This window comes from Xiphias gladius, chromosome 11 (assembly GCF_016859285.1).
Source record: "Xiphias gladius isolate SHS-SW01 ecotype Sanya breed wild chromosome 11, ASM1685928v1, whole genome shotgun sequence".
Lineage (NCBI taxonomy): Eukaryota > Metazoa > Chordata > Actinopteri > Istiophoriformes > Xiphiidae > Xiphias > Xiphias gladius.
Genome location: NC_053410.1, coordinates 12,181,737 through 12,197,811, shown reverse-complemented (window position 1 = coordinate 12,197,811; position 16,075 = coordinate 12,181,737). Strand labels below are relative to the sequence as shown.

The 16,075-nt window shown below is 40.2% G+C and overlaps 1 protein-coding gene and 1 long non-coding RNA gene across 8 annotated transcripts in view; one reads left to right on the top strand and one right to left on the bottom strand.

The window, feature by feature from the left end:
• LOC120796251 (protocadherin-15-like) overlaps positions 1 to 16,075 on the top strand; it is a 202,379-nt gene that overhangs the window by 21,121 nt on the left and 165,183 nt on the right. For 6 of the 7 annotated variants that reach the window (XM_040138837.1, XM_040138838.1, XM_040138831.1 and 3 more), the window contains exon 2: positions 5,655 to 5,711. The gene's annotated coding sequence lies outside the window, so the exon portion shown is untranslated. Of the gene's footprint in view, positions 1 to 5,654; positions 5,712 to 9,495; positions 9,529 to 16,075 lie in introns of those variants that run through there. The other variant, XM_040138833.1, reaches the window with a different exon arrangement.
• On the bottom strand, positions 7,199 to 10,744 carry LOC120796252. Its single transcript, XR_005708354.1, has 2 exons — positions 10,432 to 10,744; positions 7,199 to 10,313 (listed from the first exon to the last, which is right to left on the bottom strand). It is a non-coding gene; the product is annotated as an uncharacterized LOC120796252 (long non-coding RNA).

The following is a 16,075-nucleotide window of genomic DNA, read 5'->3' as shown; positions in this document are numbered from 1 at the left end:
GTGCAAAATGGCCAAAACAAAACACCAAACGGGTTCTCATTTTATGTTCTCGTTATTTCGCAAAATGTTACAGGACTTAAGGAGCCTGGGCAGTTGTTTTAAATTGACACTTGGCCTGTACTTTCTAAATAAACTAATGACAGCCAATAGGAGGAAGTATAACCACATGAACTTGTTCTGTGTCCTGCTTGAATCTTTTCTTTCTGGAAAGACATACTGGATGTAGCAATTGGCAGTTTAGCTGCTGTGAAAGCAACTTCTTAGATTCAAACTCTGTCCATCTCATCTCTTCTCATATTTCCCCCTCCACTCCTCTTTTCTGTTCCTTTTCTGCTTCCCCTCTGCCTTTTCCTTTTTCATGTTTCCTTTCTCACCCTGTATCTATCATTTCCCATTCTCTCCCTGGCTCCCTCTCTCTTGCTCCCCTCTTTTCTCTTGTTTCCTTTGAAGTGCTAAACAATGAGAGGGCTGCACTCCCTGTTAAGCTCATAGGGAAATCCAGGCTGAAACTGCATGGCACAGTGCTGCACAGCAGAATCTGTCCTCGGGACCACAGGGGAATGGGAGGGGGAGGGGGCGGCATCAGAAATACAGTCAGCATGCAGTGACAATGACAATGGCTGCACAGAGCCCTCATCGTCCAAGCCATAACCAGACTACATCAGCACTGCACAGCATGGCTGATGACTGTTCTGACTCATTTCCAGAGAGCATGCCCATCTGCCTATGTCACTGTAATTGTTGAACCTTGACAGCTGTCCATTTCTTGACAGGATGTGTATGTGGCTATGAGGGTGTAATTATGAAGACCAAAAGATTTGCATGTCAAGACCCTATTGACTGTAATGATTGAGTTAAAGCATTTCATTACTCCAGCATGTCAGTGAAGAGGAGCAAGACAATCACTCGTCCTTCCATTGTCTTTGTCTTTCCCCTCCTGTCTTTTTTTTTTTTCCTGGCTTGCAGGCAACAGACACATCTATGCAGTGATGAATGCTATTCATTACTAAAGGATGGAACAGGAAATGAAGCAAAATGAGTGCTTTGGGAAGCAATCCGTGACTGGGGCATACACCGTCTTCTGCTGAAGCATCTGAGACATGCGTTTATCCACTCCCACGTTTCTTTAAGCTATATCTGTTACTCACATTATGCTCATTCTGAAATCTGATAGGAGCTGTCTCCTCTCCAATTTCCTGATTTCTGTCTGTGTGTCTCTCTCTCATATTCCTACGTGCTAATGTTACCACTGCATAATGTTCTTTTGTGGCCCTTAATGTATTCGTTGAGTCAATCTGTCTCACAACAAGCTCTATAATTCATGTTCTATCGGCCACCCTTACTGCAAGCAAATGCCTTTCTCCTCTTAGTAGTGACATGACTGATTGCACGTAGGGATATGTAATGACAACTTGACATTCATATTTATTCTCATAAATCAATTGTTTTATTGAGTTCATATCATCAAGTGGAAACCTTGTATCTCTATATTTTGTCATTTATTTTTAAATAAATCAGTACCATCGGTCACCCTTTATGTCTGTCTGTGGCTTTTACAAATATTTATCCACTGAAAAGTATTAACAAGAGCTTGTGACTAAATTTTGTGGTGGTCAGTTATTTTTAAAACATTTCCTGAAAAGTAGTTGATTTGGACGTACAAGGTTTCTGCCCAGCAGCGATGATATCTCTGTCGATATAGCATATGCATCACATTTGCTTTTCTCTGCCGAGAAATTCCTACACTGGCGCTTTCAGCACTTTGAGAAGCATGTGGGTGGAAGATTGCTTCATTCTCAATAGGGATCTACAGTTTCATCTCATGGCTGTTTAATTTGTTCGATTACTCTGAAGTGAACGAGTCCTAAGGTCTCTCCATGTTGCTAGAGTTGCTTAAATTCTTAAGCTCTCTGCCGGTCATAACACTCCCATTAGAACCTATTTTGAAAGTTCTGTTGGGGGTCTGACTGGCGACCTGTACCTTGGATGGTGTCAAAGTAAAGGTAACTGATAATTGCATAAATGCATTAATTTGAGAATTTAGATATTAAGATAATATTTCTGTGTCTTGATGTTACATGAGTTATATTAATCTGAATATCTTAAAGAATGAGGGAAGTTTAAATTTGACAATGAGTTTCTCCTAGTGGTAATACAATATAATAAAGGTGTTCCGTCAGGACAAGCCAGGCAAGCAGCGCTTGATCAGTTAAAGCTAAAAATACACAAAGTAGAACTATACTGAGGTGGAAACGATATCTTTCCTTACATCTCAGAATAGTGTTCTGTCACAAAGGATCTGATTTTTGTCTGTTTGCATTCATCTTGTAATTTACTGCCGTCTTGTGGCTGCAGGAGGCTATTGTCTCTGGAAGCTACGTTGACTACCAGCCGTTGCATCTTTTACTTCTGTCATTTTCATGGGTTTGTCCCCTTGACCTAGGCTTGAGTTTGTCAAGCAGAGGGGGGAGCAGCACTTTTTTTTTTTTTTGTTGAATGTTTGCTCATGCACATTGTGGATAATCCTAGGATCTTTGACGGATGACAGGTGTGCTTGTTGAGCTGCCGTTCACTCACCTTCTACCGTTCCGAGATCAGTTATGATATTGCAGGCATTAATATGCACATACGCAGATCTCTGTGGAAACAAGCAAATTATGCTGTGATTTATCTTCTCCAATTGTTGTAGGTTGTCTCACTAATCACCTTGGTTGACGTGTGTCGACAAGGATTTAGGGTGTATTGTGGAGCAGCTTTTAATAACTGCTTTTGCAAGGAAAGCTTTCAAAGACATTTATTCCATTTACATATTTACAGTTAATGACGTAACATAATACCCAAGCCTTTTCATTCTGCTCTGCTTTGTAGTTATCGTATTAATATCTTTTCCTTTCTGTTAATCAAGGTGTAGGGTTCTCTTTGCAAGATCCGAGACAGCATATTTAGGCAGGAAAATACAGGATTATGCATTGTCACTGTGTCATTGTCAGTTAATGCTAAATATTTTGAAGATCACCGAAGTAGTTTTTTTTTTTTTTTTTAAGATTTTTCCTCTATTTCAAATGTGATATGTTTACTGTCAGTTCAAAGGAATAGTTCTAATACTACTTCAGTCAGGAAGAAGTTCAGAAAGGTGAATCTGTCCAGTCAGAGTGCAGTTGAATGCAGGAGAGAGACTTTCAGCACAGGAAAAAAGTCACAAAATCATGAGACAGGGCAAGCCCTGAATTTGAAAGATTTGCTACTGTAGATGGTTCTTAGGTTCTGCTTGCCTATATGTAAATCACCGCACGCCACTGGGATGTACATTTGATTTTTTTATTTTTTTTAAAAATTTACAATCATTCAGATGGGTTCCTTCTCTGATCAGCACAAATATTGTCCTAGATATGTTCTGCCTGGGCCTAATCTAGGATCATATACATATTAGTTTAGTATGACATTTCATATACTCAGACATGCTGACATTTGTAAAATTTGTGATGGAAAAAATGGTGAAAATACAAACTCATTCGATGGATGGCAAACTTCTTAGTGACTTAATGCTGGAAAAACAATATTAGGCAAGTGTGAAGAAACAAACAAGACTACGAGTCATTGCCATGCTTGGAGGGTCTGTGAGGTTGTTCTTACCGGAGCTTTGAATATACTCAAAATTACTATGTTAACATGCAGCTGTATAGAAAGAGATGTTAATCATGTTCAAAATTTTAATTCAGTTCATTCTGGGGGTACCAGGATTTCTATGATGTTGTAATAAAATACGGAGCTAGGGGAGGGGGTAATATTGCAAGAAAAAAAACAATTTCCGAGATTGAAGTCGTTAATTTACAATAATAAAATGTGGTTATTCTCTGATATTATACAGTTAAACGTGCAAGAGAATTTTTTTTTTTTTTTTTTTTCGTCAAGGAAACACATTGCTTCTCTTTGCAAGGTTGGATCAACCTCAAACCACAGATGCCGCCGCTTGCCTTGTATTGTGCCTGCAGTGGATGACCTAATCAAATTACATTTTGCAATTGGATTTAACAATAAGGAAATACCCGTTATTTCAGCCCAGAATCACCATATTATAAGTCTCTGGGGGGGTGAACCTTTTGGGTGTAGCATGGAAAGCGTCACACACACAGATGTCTTTGTGTTCTGTTCAGAACTATCCTACATAAATTTGTGACTTCAGACTTTTTCTCATAAATTTACAACTTTAATTGGAATTTTTTTTTTTTTTTTTTTTTTCCCCCCCCCAGAGTATTACCCCTCCCCCCCAGGGTATATATTTTCTGGTAATCCACCGATAATAGGGCCTCAGTCCGTAATATTCCCCCAGGCTCGTAAATATTTTCTGGCAAGATTTTTCAATCTGTACCAAAGTGTTGGACCAGTTGACAGACCAACATTACCATCCCCAGATCCACATCGCTAGCATGGCTAAAAACATGATAAAACATGAGTTGACCTCCATTAAATTCAGTTTAGCCATGTAAAAATTAAAGATGGTTTAGACTGTCGCCTACGCTCAGACTAGAGTGCTGCTCAACAACAGCGCACCTAGTGCCACTGGTGGCCAGGAGCTGCATTGCACCAATATGACTAGAACAATCTAATTTGTGAAACCACCACCATAGTATATGACTGTACTTAATCAGGCCGGTGTTTTAGGCTGGCTTATTTTAAAGTTTGTAAACTGGCTGAAACAGAATCTAAAAAACAAACTGCCTTATATTAGCTATCAAGCTAATGACTGTAGCGGGAAATCCCACTATGAAAGTAGGGCTTCTTAGGTGCTGTGCAGTCGACATGTCCAACAGTTGTTGATCCAGTAAGCTAGCTCCAACAAGTAAGCTAACTGCTCCCTAAATGACAATATTTGATATTTCTGTATGTGTTAATAAGAAAGTTATGGCGTTGTTTAAAGGTGTATTGGTTCACTGTTCATGGAGCTAAGCTAAGGTTAACATCAAGGTTGAGTTAATTGTACCCAAAAGGTACCAAAAGGTTGCAACAGCATTGCTTTTCAGAAGAGGTGGTAATATGCATATCAGACCTTTAAGCACTCTAACATACTGATAAACACACTGATAATACACATTGGAATATTATGAGGCACGATGATAAAAAATGTAATCTGATCTAGCAGGGACCTTTACATTTACACAACAGTGTGAAGTTTCTCTTGCAGTATCTGGTTTACTGTATCTGAAAAGTTTTCAGCTTTGGTCCAGGAAAAACACTTTTTTTTTTTTTGAATCACAAAGACAAAACAACCAGACTGAATACCGGTTTTTCAGCTAAACTGGTAATTATCATAAAGGTGTCAGAAATACATCAACCAGGACACACCGCAATACATAACCTCTTGTACACTACAAGGCGGCTCTCCATCTTTGCACAAGACAAACTCAGGTGTTTGTGGAGCAGTTATTGTATGCCTCATTGAACAGTATAATTGGGACTGACAAGATACGAGGGAGAATGAGAGGAGGTTATCTGAGAAAGAGATTAAGATTTACAGTCATATTACACAGATGAGTAATGATTGTGCTAGAGTTGACTGACACATGGTAGTTGACTTATACATATTAGGCCTCTGCATTTTTTGCATATAATGTTATGCATTGTGGATCTAACACTTTCCTTCTTTTTCTTTATAGGTCTGGCTAATTTGAATAAAGGGCAAGATGTGGTGTAATCACAGTAACTCAAATCAGGTATGTATTTCCCAGATTTTTAATCTTTTGGTATTTTTTGTAACCTGTAAAAGATTAAATCTGTTTTTCTGTTACATACATGGATGTGTGCATTAGTGCCTTTTGCATGTTCTACTCAGCCAGTCAATTCACACTGTGATTTTGCTCTTTTGGATTAGAGTAGGACAAATCTCAGAGATGTACTGAATCGGAGCAGATGGACCATTGAGATTTTTTAAAGGATTGCGTTATGTTTTATTTATGTCCCTAAGATGCTTCGCCCTGACATTTACTGATGCTTTCTGTCTCAAGCAAATCTCTTGCTACCATAAAACTGCTTGTCCAGTGTCCACCTGGTAAATATTTAAGAGGTCCCCCCATCAGTGTTAACCATTCCTCAGATAGGCATGGCCCAGTTTGGGTTTTCTCTAAGGCCTAACCTTACATTTGATGCTAGGACAGAAAATAGACTCCAAAACAAACTCACAGCAACAAACATTTGATCCGCTGTAACTCAGCCACACATCCTGGCTGTATGGGGTTAATTTCCAATGGGATTCACAGTAATAGCAATTGTTTCACACTTCAGGGAATTTTTCTATTCAGTTTCAAAAATAGAGCTTTATCATATGTATTTGGCCTCTATATTGAAGACTCTTTACATTGTGCAGCTTAGGGGTTCCTAAAAAACACTTTGAATTAAGAAGCCCCAGATCTATGATTGATCTCCATGTTCATTATTGTCACAACAGAATCTCTGTTCACCATGAGAATTCTGCCTTTGTTGTTTGCTTCTTTGTACTCAATGGGTGAAACCAGCAGCACATCTCTATAGTCTATATATGTATCTGCAGTACAATATCCACTTGTAGTGACTACAGCGTTATTACACTTACTTATACTTAGGCACCCACAGCATTTGGTTAAGGTTAGGAAAGATTGTGGTCTGGTTTAATACAGAGAAAATTCAACCTGATTAATTGTAACCTAAAAGTAATTAGTAGAGCACTACCCAACAGATTAGAAACACTCATATCTACATTGATCCATCTAGACCAAACAGGATTCATAAAGGACAGACACTCATCTACCAACGTACACTGACTAGTCAACCTCCTCTATCTACTCCAGACAAACCACCTTAACATTATAATTTAATCATTGGATGCAGAAAAGGCCTTTGGTAAAGTCAACTGGACGTTTGTTTTTGCTACTATCAAGAGATTTGGTTTTGGGGGAGTCATTCACTCAGTGGATTAAAATTCTCTCCAACTCCCCAACAGCATCAGTTATAACCAACTATCACACCTCGCAACACTTCATACTACAGGGGGGAACAAAACGAGGATGTCCACTCTCCATTTTCACTCAGCCTCTTGCAGCTGCCATTTGTCAAAACATTTGTATAACAGGTATACAAAAAGATCATTTATCACAAAATTAGCTTATATATGGTTGACATCTTTTTATACTTAACAGAACTCTTAAAAACAGCCCTGCCAGAAGTCTTCAGTCTCATATCTTTATTCACGAATTTCTGATTATTCCATAAATTGGTCTCGATCTAAAATTCTACCACTCTGCGAAGAATTCTAGAAAGCTGTGGCGAGAAAACTCCCTTGGACAATAATAGGTGACATTAAATACCTTGGTATCAATGTTTCCACCAAGATGTCAGAACTTTTCCTTCTGAATTATGCACTGTTACCAAAATAAATAAAAAAATGGAAGACCTAACCCGCTGAAACAACTTGCCCTTGTAGTAAAAATGACCTAACTACCCAAAATGTTTTTTCTATGACCCCAGTCCAACCTACATCACAATGGGTTTAACACTTTAGATTTCATCTTAACTATATTCTACTGAAAACATAACAAACCACAAATCAAATGATCCATGCTGCAGAAACCAAGAGACCACCTAGCAAATCATCTTCAATATATACCCAAGTGGCTAAAAAAGAATCAACAATCACAGAACCCCTGGTTGGATACAGAACAATACTGACTGCCAAGAACTATCAATATCAGACCTCCCGTTCCTTACCCAGTCAATTTAAAAACATAACTGCAGCTTGGTGGAAATCCAACCAAATCACTGGACATCCCATATCTTCAAATGGTTTATCCCAATTTTGCACAATGTGACCTTTCTGATAAAAAAATAAAACCATTAACACTAAGTTGATGGAAAAAAGTAGAAATTACACATTTGCAAAATCTATTTTATCACGGCTCACTCATACTCTGCGAGACACTAAAATAGAAATGATATCTGTGGTAACAACTTCTTATAAACCCCCATTTTTCAAACAACTCAAACCCATATCCACTCAGAAATAACCATTTTCAAAAATGTAGAAACATCTAATAAAATCAGGCAAACTTCCACACCTGGTCTGGTATTTGGAAAAAGATCTGGCTGTTACCATAGACATCAACTCCTGGATGCACAGTCACATCAACAACATCTCAATGTCCCAAAACTGCAACTTAATCAATACAAAATTCTACACTGAGTTCACCTCATCCCATATAATCTACAAAAAAAGTGACTCAGACGATAACACCTGTACACACTGTACACATTAAAGACTACGGATGATTACCTTCATGCCAACTAACTCTGCCCACCCATTCAAACATTCAGGACAAACATTACACATACACTGTCCTAGGTCATAGTTCACATTATTCCAGTCTCCCCGTCTGTATGGTCTGCTAGGAGATCTTTTCCTCAGTTGAACCCACACTGGTCTGCTTAACCATCGCTAAAAAGACAATCCTCCTAAACTGGAAAGACTGAAATAACCTTTCAAAATCCCAGTGGCACTTTCTACAATCTGAATGCATCTCTACATAAAAGAAAAACATTAAAGTTTCAGAATTGTTGTTCCGCCCCCCCTCTACCCTGTAAAACCACTCCTCCCTAGGCACCTTACCCCCCAGTAGCTCCTGTTGCCCACATCATAATTCCTCTCTCCAATGGACAGTTTCTGGGAGAGGAAGGCACAGGGATTTAGCCTGTTGTCCTCAGGTGAACATTGGGAGGGAACCGCTCCCACTCCAATGTCCAAAGCTTGCACTTCTACCATGAGTCAGGGATAAGGAAGAGTGAGGATGGGAGCAGAGGTGAAGCTCTTCTTGAGCCTCTGGAAGGCCTGGTCTGCTTGGGGAGACCACTGAAATTTGACATTAGCAGAGGATAATGCATGCAGGGGTGCGGCTCAAGCTGCCACAGCACTAACCTTATTGGGATCCATTTGGATGCTGTTCTGAGCGACAGAGACTCACATTTTCTGCTTTGACTAAGAGCTGATGATAGAGGAGGCGCTACATGACTTGCCGTACATGTTGCACGTGAGTATGGTCATCTGGGGAGAAGAGGAGGATGTCATCCAAAGACGTGTTTTTTTTGAGCATGTCCCAGAGCATGTCATTGACAAAGGCCTTAAACGCAGCTGGGGCATAGGTGAGTGCAAACGGCATTATGAGGTACGTGTAATGGCCGCTAGGCGTGTTGAAGGCAGTTTTCTATTCATTCCCCTCCCTTATTCTGAGTAAATGGTAGGTATTCCTTAAGTCAAGTTTTGTAAAGAGCTTAGCTCCATGTAACACTTCAAAATCAGAAGAAATGAGAGGGAGGGGGTAACTGTTTATGTTGTCATTCAGTTCTTAGTAGTTGATACATGGGCTGAGAGACCTTGTCCTTCATATAAATGAAGAAGGACCCTGCTCCTACAGGAGAGGAGGAAGGACAGATGATTCCAGCTTTCAGGATGGATGAGATGTATTTATCCATGGCCTCTTGTTCAGGAGCAGAGAATGAGTACCTTAGGTAAGTTTGTTCAGTGAAGGTGGTGGAACTGAGGCACAGGGTGTCTCCTGGGAACACGGAGAAGACAGACAATGCAATGAACATTACTCTCTGCAGCCCGTTATAATTGCAGTAGCCGAGTTTATCTGTGGGTTATGTAAAGATAGCCAGGGAAGCCCCAGTATGCAGGGGGGAATTTGCAGGGTTGGTATCTGAGTGATTCAGTGTGTCCCTTGACCATGATGATTTTAATAGGTTGAGTGCGGTGTGTGACTCAGCACAATAGCCATACATCCAAGGTGTTGGCCTCTAGGGGTTTTAGCAGAGGAAGTTTCAGTTTCAGCCTTAGCTAAACCCCAATTCATAAAGCTCTCGTCAGCCTCAGCGTCCACTAAAACTTTGTGACACAAGGTGAGTTGAAGTAACTGAGTTAGAGGTCGAGAGGGGGAATGAGAGGAATTTGTATGGCTCAACAGAGCCGCCATCTTCACTGGCAAGCCAAGTGTTTTACTGGACATTAAGCCATGAAGTGTCCATGTTGAGCGCAGTACATGCACAGACCCTTTTGGAGATGACATTGTTGCTCTTCCGGTGTTAACCTGTCATGTCCCAGCTACATGGGTTCCTTGAAACAGGCAGGGGGTGATTATGTAAGCTACCTTGGCTCAATGGATGGGAAAGGCTGCAGCCTGCATCTCGAAATGTAGTCTACACTGCAACTGGAACGACTGGCAGTTGTCGGTGTCACCAGAAGACCTCTCCAGTCAGGTGAGGAGACAATGGAGACTGAATCAGCGGAGCACGAGCTGGATTAGACTCCACCATGGGAGGAGGAGCAGAAGTTGAGAACAGGTTATGGATCAAGGAACCCAGGGAATTTAAGTGAGCCAGGAGCTGGTGCATCTAGTCATTGATAAAACTTACTTGGCTGCAGATGGATAACTGGACGCCTTCGTGGCGAACATCGAGCTCTCTAGTTCCATGGTAGATGGCGGTAAGTTGCTCTTGGTGTTGATTACTTCCTTGAGGATGGCAGCTTGCAGAGAAATAGTTCGTGGGCAGTTTGTACTATCAAGCTGATACCATAAGACAGGGACTCAAAGGCACAACTCAGACACAAAATTGTGTTCCAAAAAAGTCAGTCTTTAGGCTAGGCAAAGGCGAGGTCAAAAAACAAGAACATAGTCACATGGAGAATACTAACACTGGGAAATTGCTGAAACGCCTACCACTGAGAACGAAGACAAACTGGCACAGAGGTATGGGAGCACAGAAACTAAATACACAAGGAGAGAGGAGACAATGAGACACAGGTGCAACATATTAGGGGCACGGCAGCCAATCACAGTGTGGGGAGAAACATGAGGGCAAGAACTGGGGATCTGAAATGAAAGGGAAAAAAGGTTAAAAAGCACAAAATAAAACAGGAATTGCAAGATGAAAACATGGAACAAATAAAACATGGCCCAAGAAGCAGAGCTGGACATGACATCTGTCCTACTGTAATTAATTCAGGTTTCTTATTTTTCTCCTGACACACACAAGCGCGCACACACATGCAAAAAAAAAAACTATGCACGCAGATTTTTTTTTTTAATCCACATACTGAGTGAGAGGTTCAGAGTTGGTGTGTGAGTTGAAGAACGAGGAGGAGGGAGAAGAGAGATGGGATAAATAAAGAGGCAGTGGTGCAGGAACCATGGCATGTACCACAGCATACAGGATATACGCTGAGTGGTTGGAGCGTAAAGGCGAGTTGATAGGGTTCAGGTGGTTGTACTCATAGATAGCATGTTTGGTCAAGCACAGACATCAGGCTCACATGTTGCTAAGATGGGGCTCAAGATAAAAGATTGGATGTGCAAGGAAACATGTATAAGTCAGTGAAATCAAGACTGAGTTTGCCTTAGTCCCTTCAGCTCAATGGTCCTAATTGAAGGACTAATACAGTATATGCCTGAACTACATTTAAGAATAGACAGTAAAGCTACTATTTATTTCAGAGCCACAGCTGAACCAAATACACTGCCTTCATCCTGCTCATCTCAGTGGGCATTACATCTGTCATTGTTGTCTTTTGAAACAGTCCATGCCTCTTCATGGGATTTCTATCAGAATAGAAGAGAGAGAAAAGCGTGTCTTTGAGAGAGAGTCCAATGCAGTGCACTTCTTCAGCTTTACTGTAACACTAATATAATCTCCTTCCTCACTCAAGCCCTGAATATATCTCCCTGACCAAATAGTAATCAGTGCAAAGTTTCCTCTGCCTCACATTCCTTTTAATTGGATGTTAAAAACTGCGGTAAGTTAATGACTGTTGTTTCACTCACTTGAAGTTTCAAGTAGGCAGAACACAAACAGCAATTGAAGGGGGCTGTGCTGTGTGACAACTTGGCCTTTTTCTTCTGTCGGTCTGTGCGTGTGTGTGTGCGTGCGTGCGTGCTGATGCCTGTACTATCTTGACCTGCAGTTCACCTTGAAGTTGGTTTTGACAGGTTCAGGAAACATACAACTCAAGTGGTGTGAGGGTACAGAGCACACAACGGGATGAAATTATCCAGAATAATGTCTTTTTGTGTTTGCAGTGAAAACAGTCATACCAGTGTATTCAGAAATGTCAGTGCTTAGAGCCTTTCAGTTCAGTTTTATTCTGTATTTCTTTTACGTGTCACTGAGAAGCAGCACTGTATCTTAGGTTTAAATCGTTCTGAAGTTTTGATGGCGTGTGGAAGGGAAGTGAAGAGACTTTGGCTGTGGGAAGAGGCCAGTAACACTTTCATTGTCAGTTGTCGCGTGTCGATCTTTCGTTTGAATTGAATAAAACTAAATACTGAAAGTTTGTTTAAATTAATAAACTGCTACTGTGTGTCCATTTTTGTGATGGAGTGTGGTGAAGCAGTTAAACTGATGTGCTGTGGTGAGAGATGATCACCATACTCTGCTGTTAAGAAGTTATGAACGGTTTGTCAGGTCATACTTATCTAGTTTATATTACTGTCTGAATTTATGTGCAAGGTATTTGTACAAAACCAAGCATATAGTTAAATCATTGTGTCTGTATGGCTTGCACATGAAAGACCTACATTTGTGCGCTGGAAAAATATTTGTAATTTTGTAATTTCTTTATGAAATTTCTTAATCAGAAATGAATGTTTTACCAGTTATATCTGTGTCCGTTTAAATGATGTTATGAGGTCGAGGGGAAGGAAATTGCATGAGTTTGTCGTTTTGTCAACATACCAAATCCACATGTTCTGTGAATTATCTGAGTGACCAAGACAGTCTGAGGTCACCCAGAACAACAACGCTGCCAGATAGAAGTGAATGATAGGAACAGGAAAGAGGTTTCATGGTCCTGCAAAAAACCATTATGATCCTTCTTGAAACACACTGCCACTTGGTAAAACTCACCATTCTCTCACGGTCTACTGAATATAGGTGAACTTGATGTTTTATTTTTCTTTCCCTAAGAAAAATAAAAAGCACATCAACATGGCTGCCAAAGCCTGGTCCTTTGCTGACCAGATGCACAAAAAGAAAATGAATTAGAACACAAAGAAGTTTAATTTGGCCTCAGTGTCCATTGTTCATGTGCAAAATTTATGCACACACAATTTTCCCATTTTCGCATCAAAATTGTATGCTCACTGAGCACTTTATTAGGAACACAATACTAATACTTGTTAGGGCCTTGCTTTGCCCTCAAAATGGCCTCAGTTCTTCATGGCATGGATTCCACAAGATGTTGGAAACATTCCTTTTGAGATTCTGATCCTTGTTGACATGATTTACTCACATCATTTCTGCAGATTTGTCAGCTGCACATTTAGGCTGCCAATCTCCCATTCTACCACATCCCAAAGGTGTTCCACTGGAATTCAGATCTGGTGACTGGGGAGGCCTTTTGAAATACACTGAATTCATTGTCATGTTCGTGAAACCAACTTTTGCTTTGTGACATGGTGCATTATTTTATTGGAAGTAGCCACTAGAAGATGGTAAATTGTGGCCACAAATGGAAGCACATGGTCAGCAATAATACTCCGATAGACAGACTGTGGCACCAAAACAATGACTGACTGGCAGTAAGGGGCCTAAAGTGTGCCAAGAAAACATTCCCCACACCATTACACTACCAACACCACCAGCCTCGACTGATGACACAAGGCAAGTTGGGTCCATCGATTTAAGCTGGTGATGCCAAATTCTGAGCCTACCATCTGTGTGCCTCAGCAGAAATCCAGATTCATCAGACCAGGCTACGTTTTTCCAGACTTCAGCTGTCCAGTTTTGGTGAGCCTGTGCCCACTGCAGCCTCAGATTTCTGTTGTAGCCCATCCACCTCAAAGTTGAACATGTGCATTCTTGGATGCTTTTCAGAGGGTTGCTATTATTGACCATTTTTACAAATACATCAGTATCTGCACATAAGTTTGCAGATACTGACCAACTAGGATACATCAATGAGAATATTTTGTATAATTTACATGACTGTTTTATTTATTTTTAGAACCCTACCAACACCATATTCTTTGGATGACAATGATATTGATGCTCAAGAATAATTAAAACCCAGTAATAAAATTAAAATATTTGAAACAATAACTTGCTGCAGTACTGCGTTGCTATTTCTTCTTGCATGACATTTTCACTGCATACTGACAGGGAGGGAGATGAAACGATCTAAAAAGTGAGACTAAATGTTTTGTCATATTTACTGTAGTGGGAGTGTGCAGTCTTTTTTTGTTTTCAAGTAAACCAAACAAGTATCATATCCATGCACAGAAGAATTCAACCTAATTACATTCACTTGTTTTAAATAAAAGGAAGATATAGTTTCAGGTTATGAGTTTCAAGTCCAGTCGGTTTTTACTTTCTCTATTTGTCAGTAAGCTGGTGTGCCTATGGTGAAAGGGCATATTCATGAGGCACAGTATCTGAAGAGTAATAAAATGGACTCCTCACTATTAAACCCAAAGCTATGATTAGGGGCAAATTCGAATGCACTTCAGTAGCTGTCTCTGGTCCCGTTTTGCCTCCAGTGTATTCTAGGTGTTGCTGCTATGAAGCTCAGTTCCAATCTCTGTCACTGTCTGATCACCTGTATCAAAAGCATTTATAAATGTATAAAATTACATATTATTCATTACACACTTATGTATATACACACACACGCGCCAACACTTTTATACTCAGAAAACAGGAACAAAGTGAGGACAGAAGTTAACTTGCAGCTGCCACACAAGGTGTTTGCAGGCGGAAATGATAGAATGATTTTCAGATGAGTTGTGTGCTTCTGAGAGGCACAGCTATTATGCTGGTGGAAATAAAATGGCCTGAATAATGTCTAGATAGAGAACAATGTAAGCAAAGCACATTTGGCTGAATTAAATTAATCTGGCGTTTTCTTTGACCCATCAGGGGCCATTTGACTAGACATTTTTTTTTTTTTTTTTGGTCGTCTCATATGAACATTAACAGTGAGGGAGATGTAGATGTCATTATACCAAGTAGGGCATTTTTCAATGACGGGAGGTGTTTTATAGTTTTTGTTTTCTCTCCCATCCTCTCTGTACCTGCTGTTAGTTCTTTATCTCAGCCCCATCTCAGTCTTATCTCCCAATACCATCTACGTCCTTTATCTGCTGCATCTTATCTGTGGTGCCAGACACGAGCAGTGGTAATCCATGAGAGAGAGAGATAAAGGGAGAACAGGACTCTCAGAATTAGGGAGAGGGTTAGCGATGGAGAATAAGTGGTGCAATTAACAGCTTTTAAGGTCTATACTCATCCAATTTAAAATAAATAAAAGTTCATGTTTTTGTGTCACCCTGTCCACTGCAAAACAGCATGAATTGTATCTTGCTGTATCTTGTAAAACTGTAATTTTAATAAAGTATGAAGTCATTTTATTATCATGAATTTAAACAAGAATTTATTTAATGTTCTTTTTTTTGTAGAAGGCCAAAACAAGGGCCTTTATCTTCAATATCCCTTTGGACCAACAACAACGCAACTTCACTTTCTTGTTTTTGAAAATGTATTGATTCCCACTGAGTGAGAACAGATACAATCCTGGCACCAATCAGTGTCCTCTCAAAGCACTTACTTCGGCAGTTAATACATCCTAGTTTGTACAAAGTGTCAACTTTTGATGGATAATAAGCACTCGATTCGATTCCATCCAGTTTAAAAGTTGAAACTCTCTGCTAGCCAGTTGAAGAAGTCAACTGCTCTTTTAGGTGCTAATGGAGTCTCTAGAGGTCTGGGTGCCCCTGGTCATAAAAGTAATAACCTCTGGTAGATGTCAAAAGAGCTCGCTCCCACAGGTTGCCACGGTATACTCTGAGGAGGAGAAGAAATGGCAGGAGGGGAGTGAACAAAAAGGAGGGATCATTTTCATTAGCGCCCTCAGTGTTGGTATCTATAGCCTCTGGGATTCCTAGTAATAGATTTGGTGCTAGTGGTCTGGTCCCCTTGTAATCCAATTATCCAGCCCCTTTAGCTTTTATGCCCATGCGAGCATCCCAAAGACATCATTTCTCATGAAAATCTGTTGTCACACAGC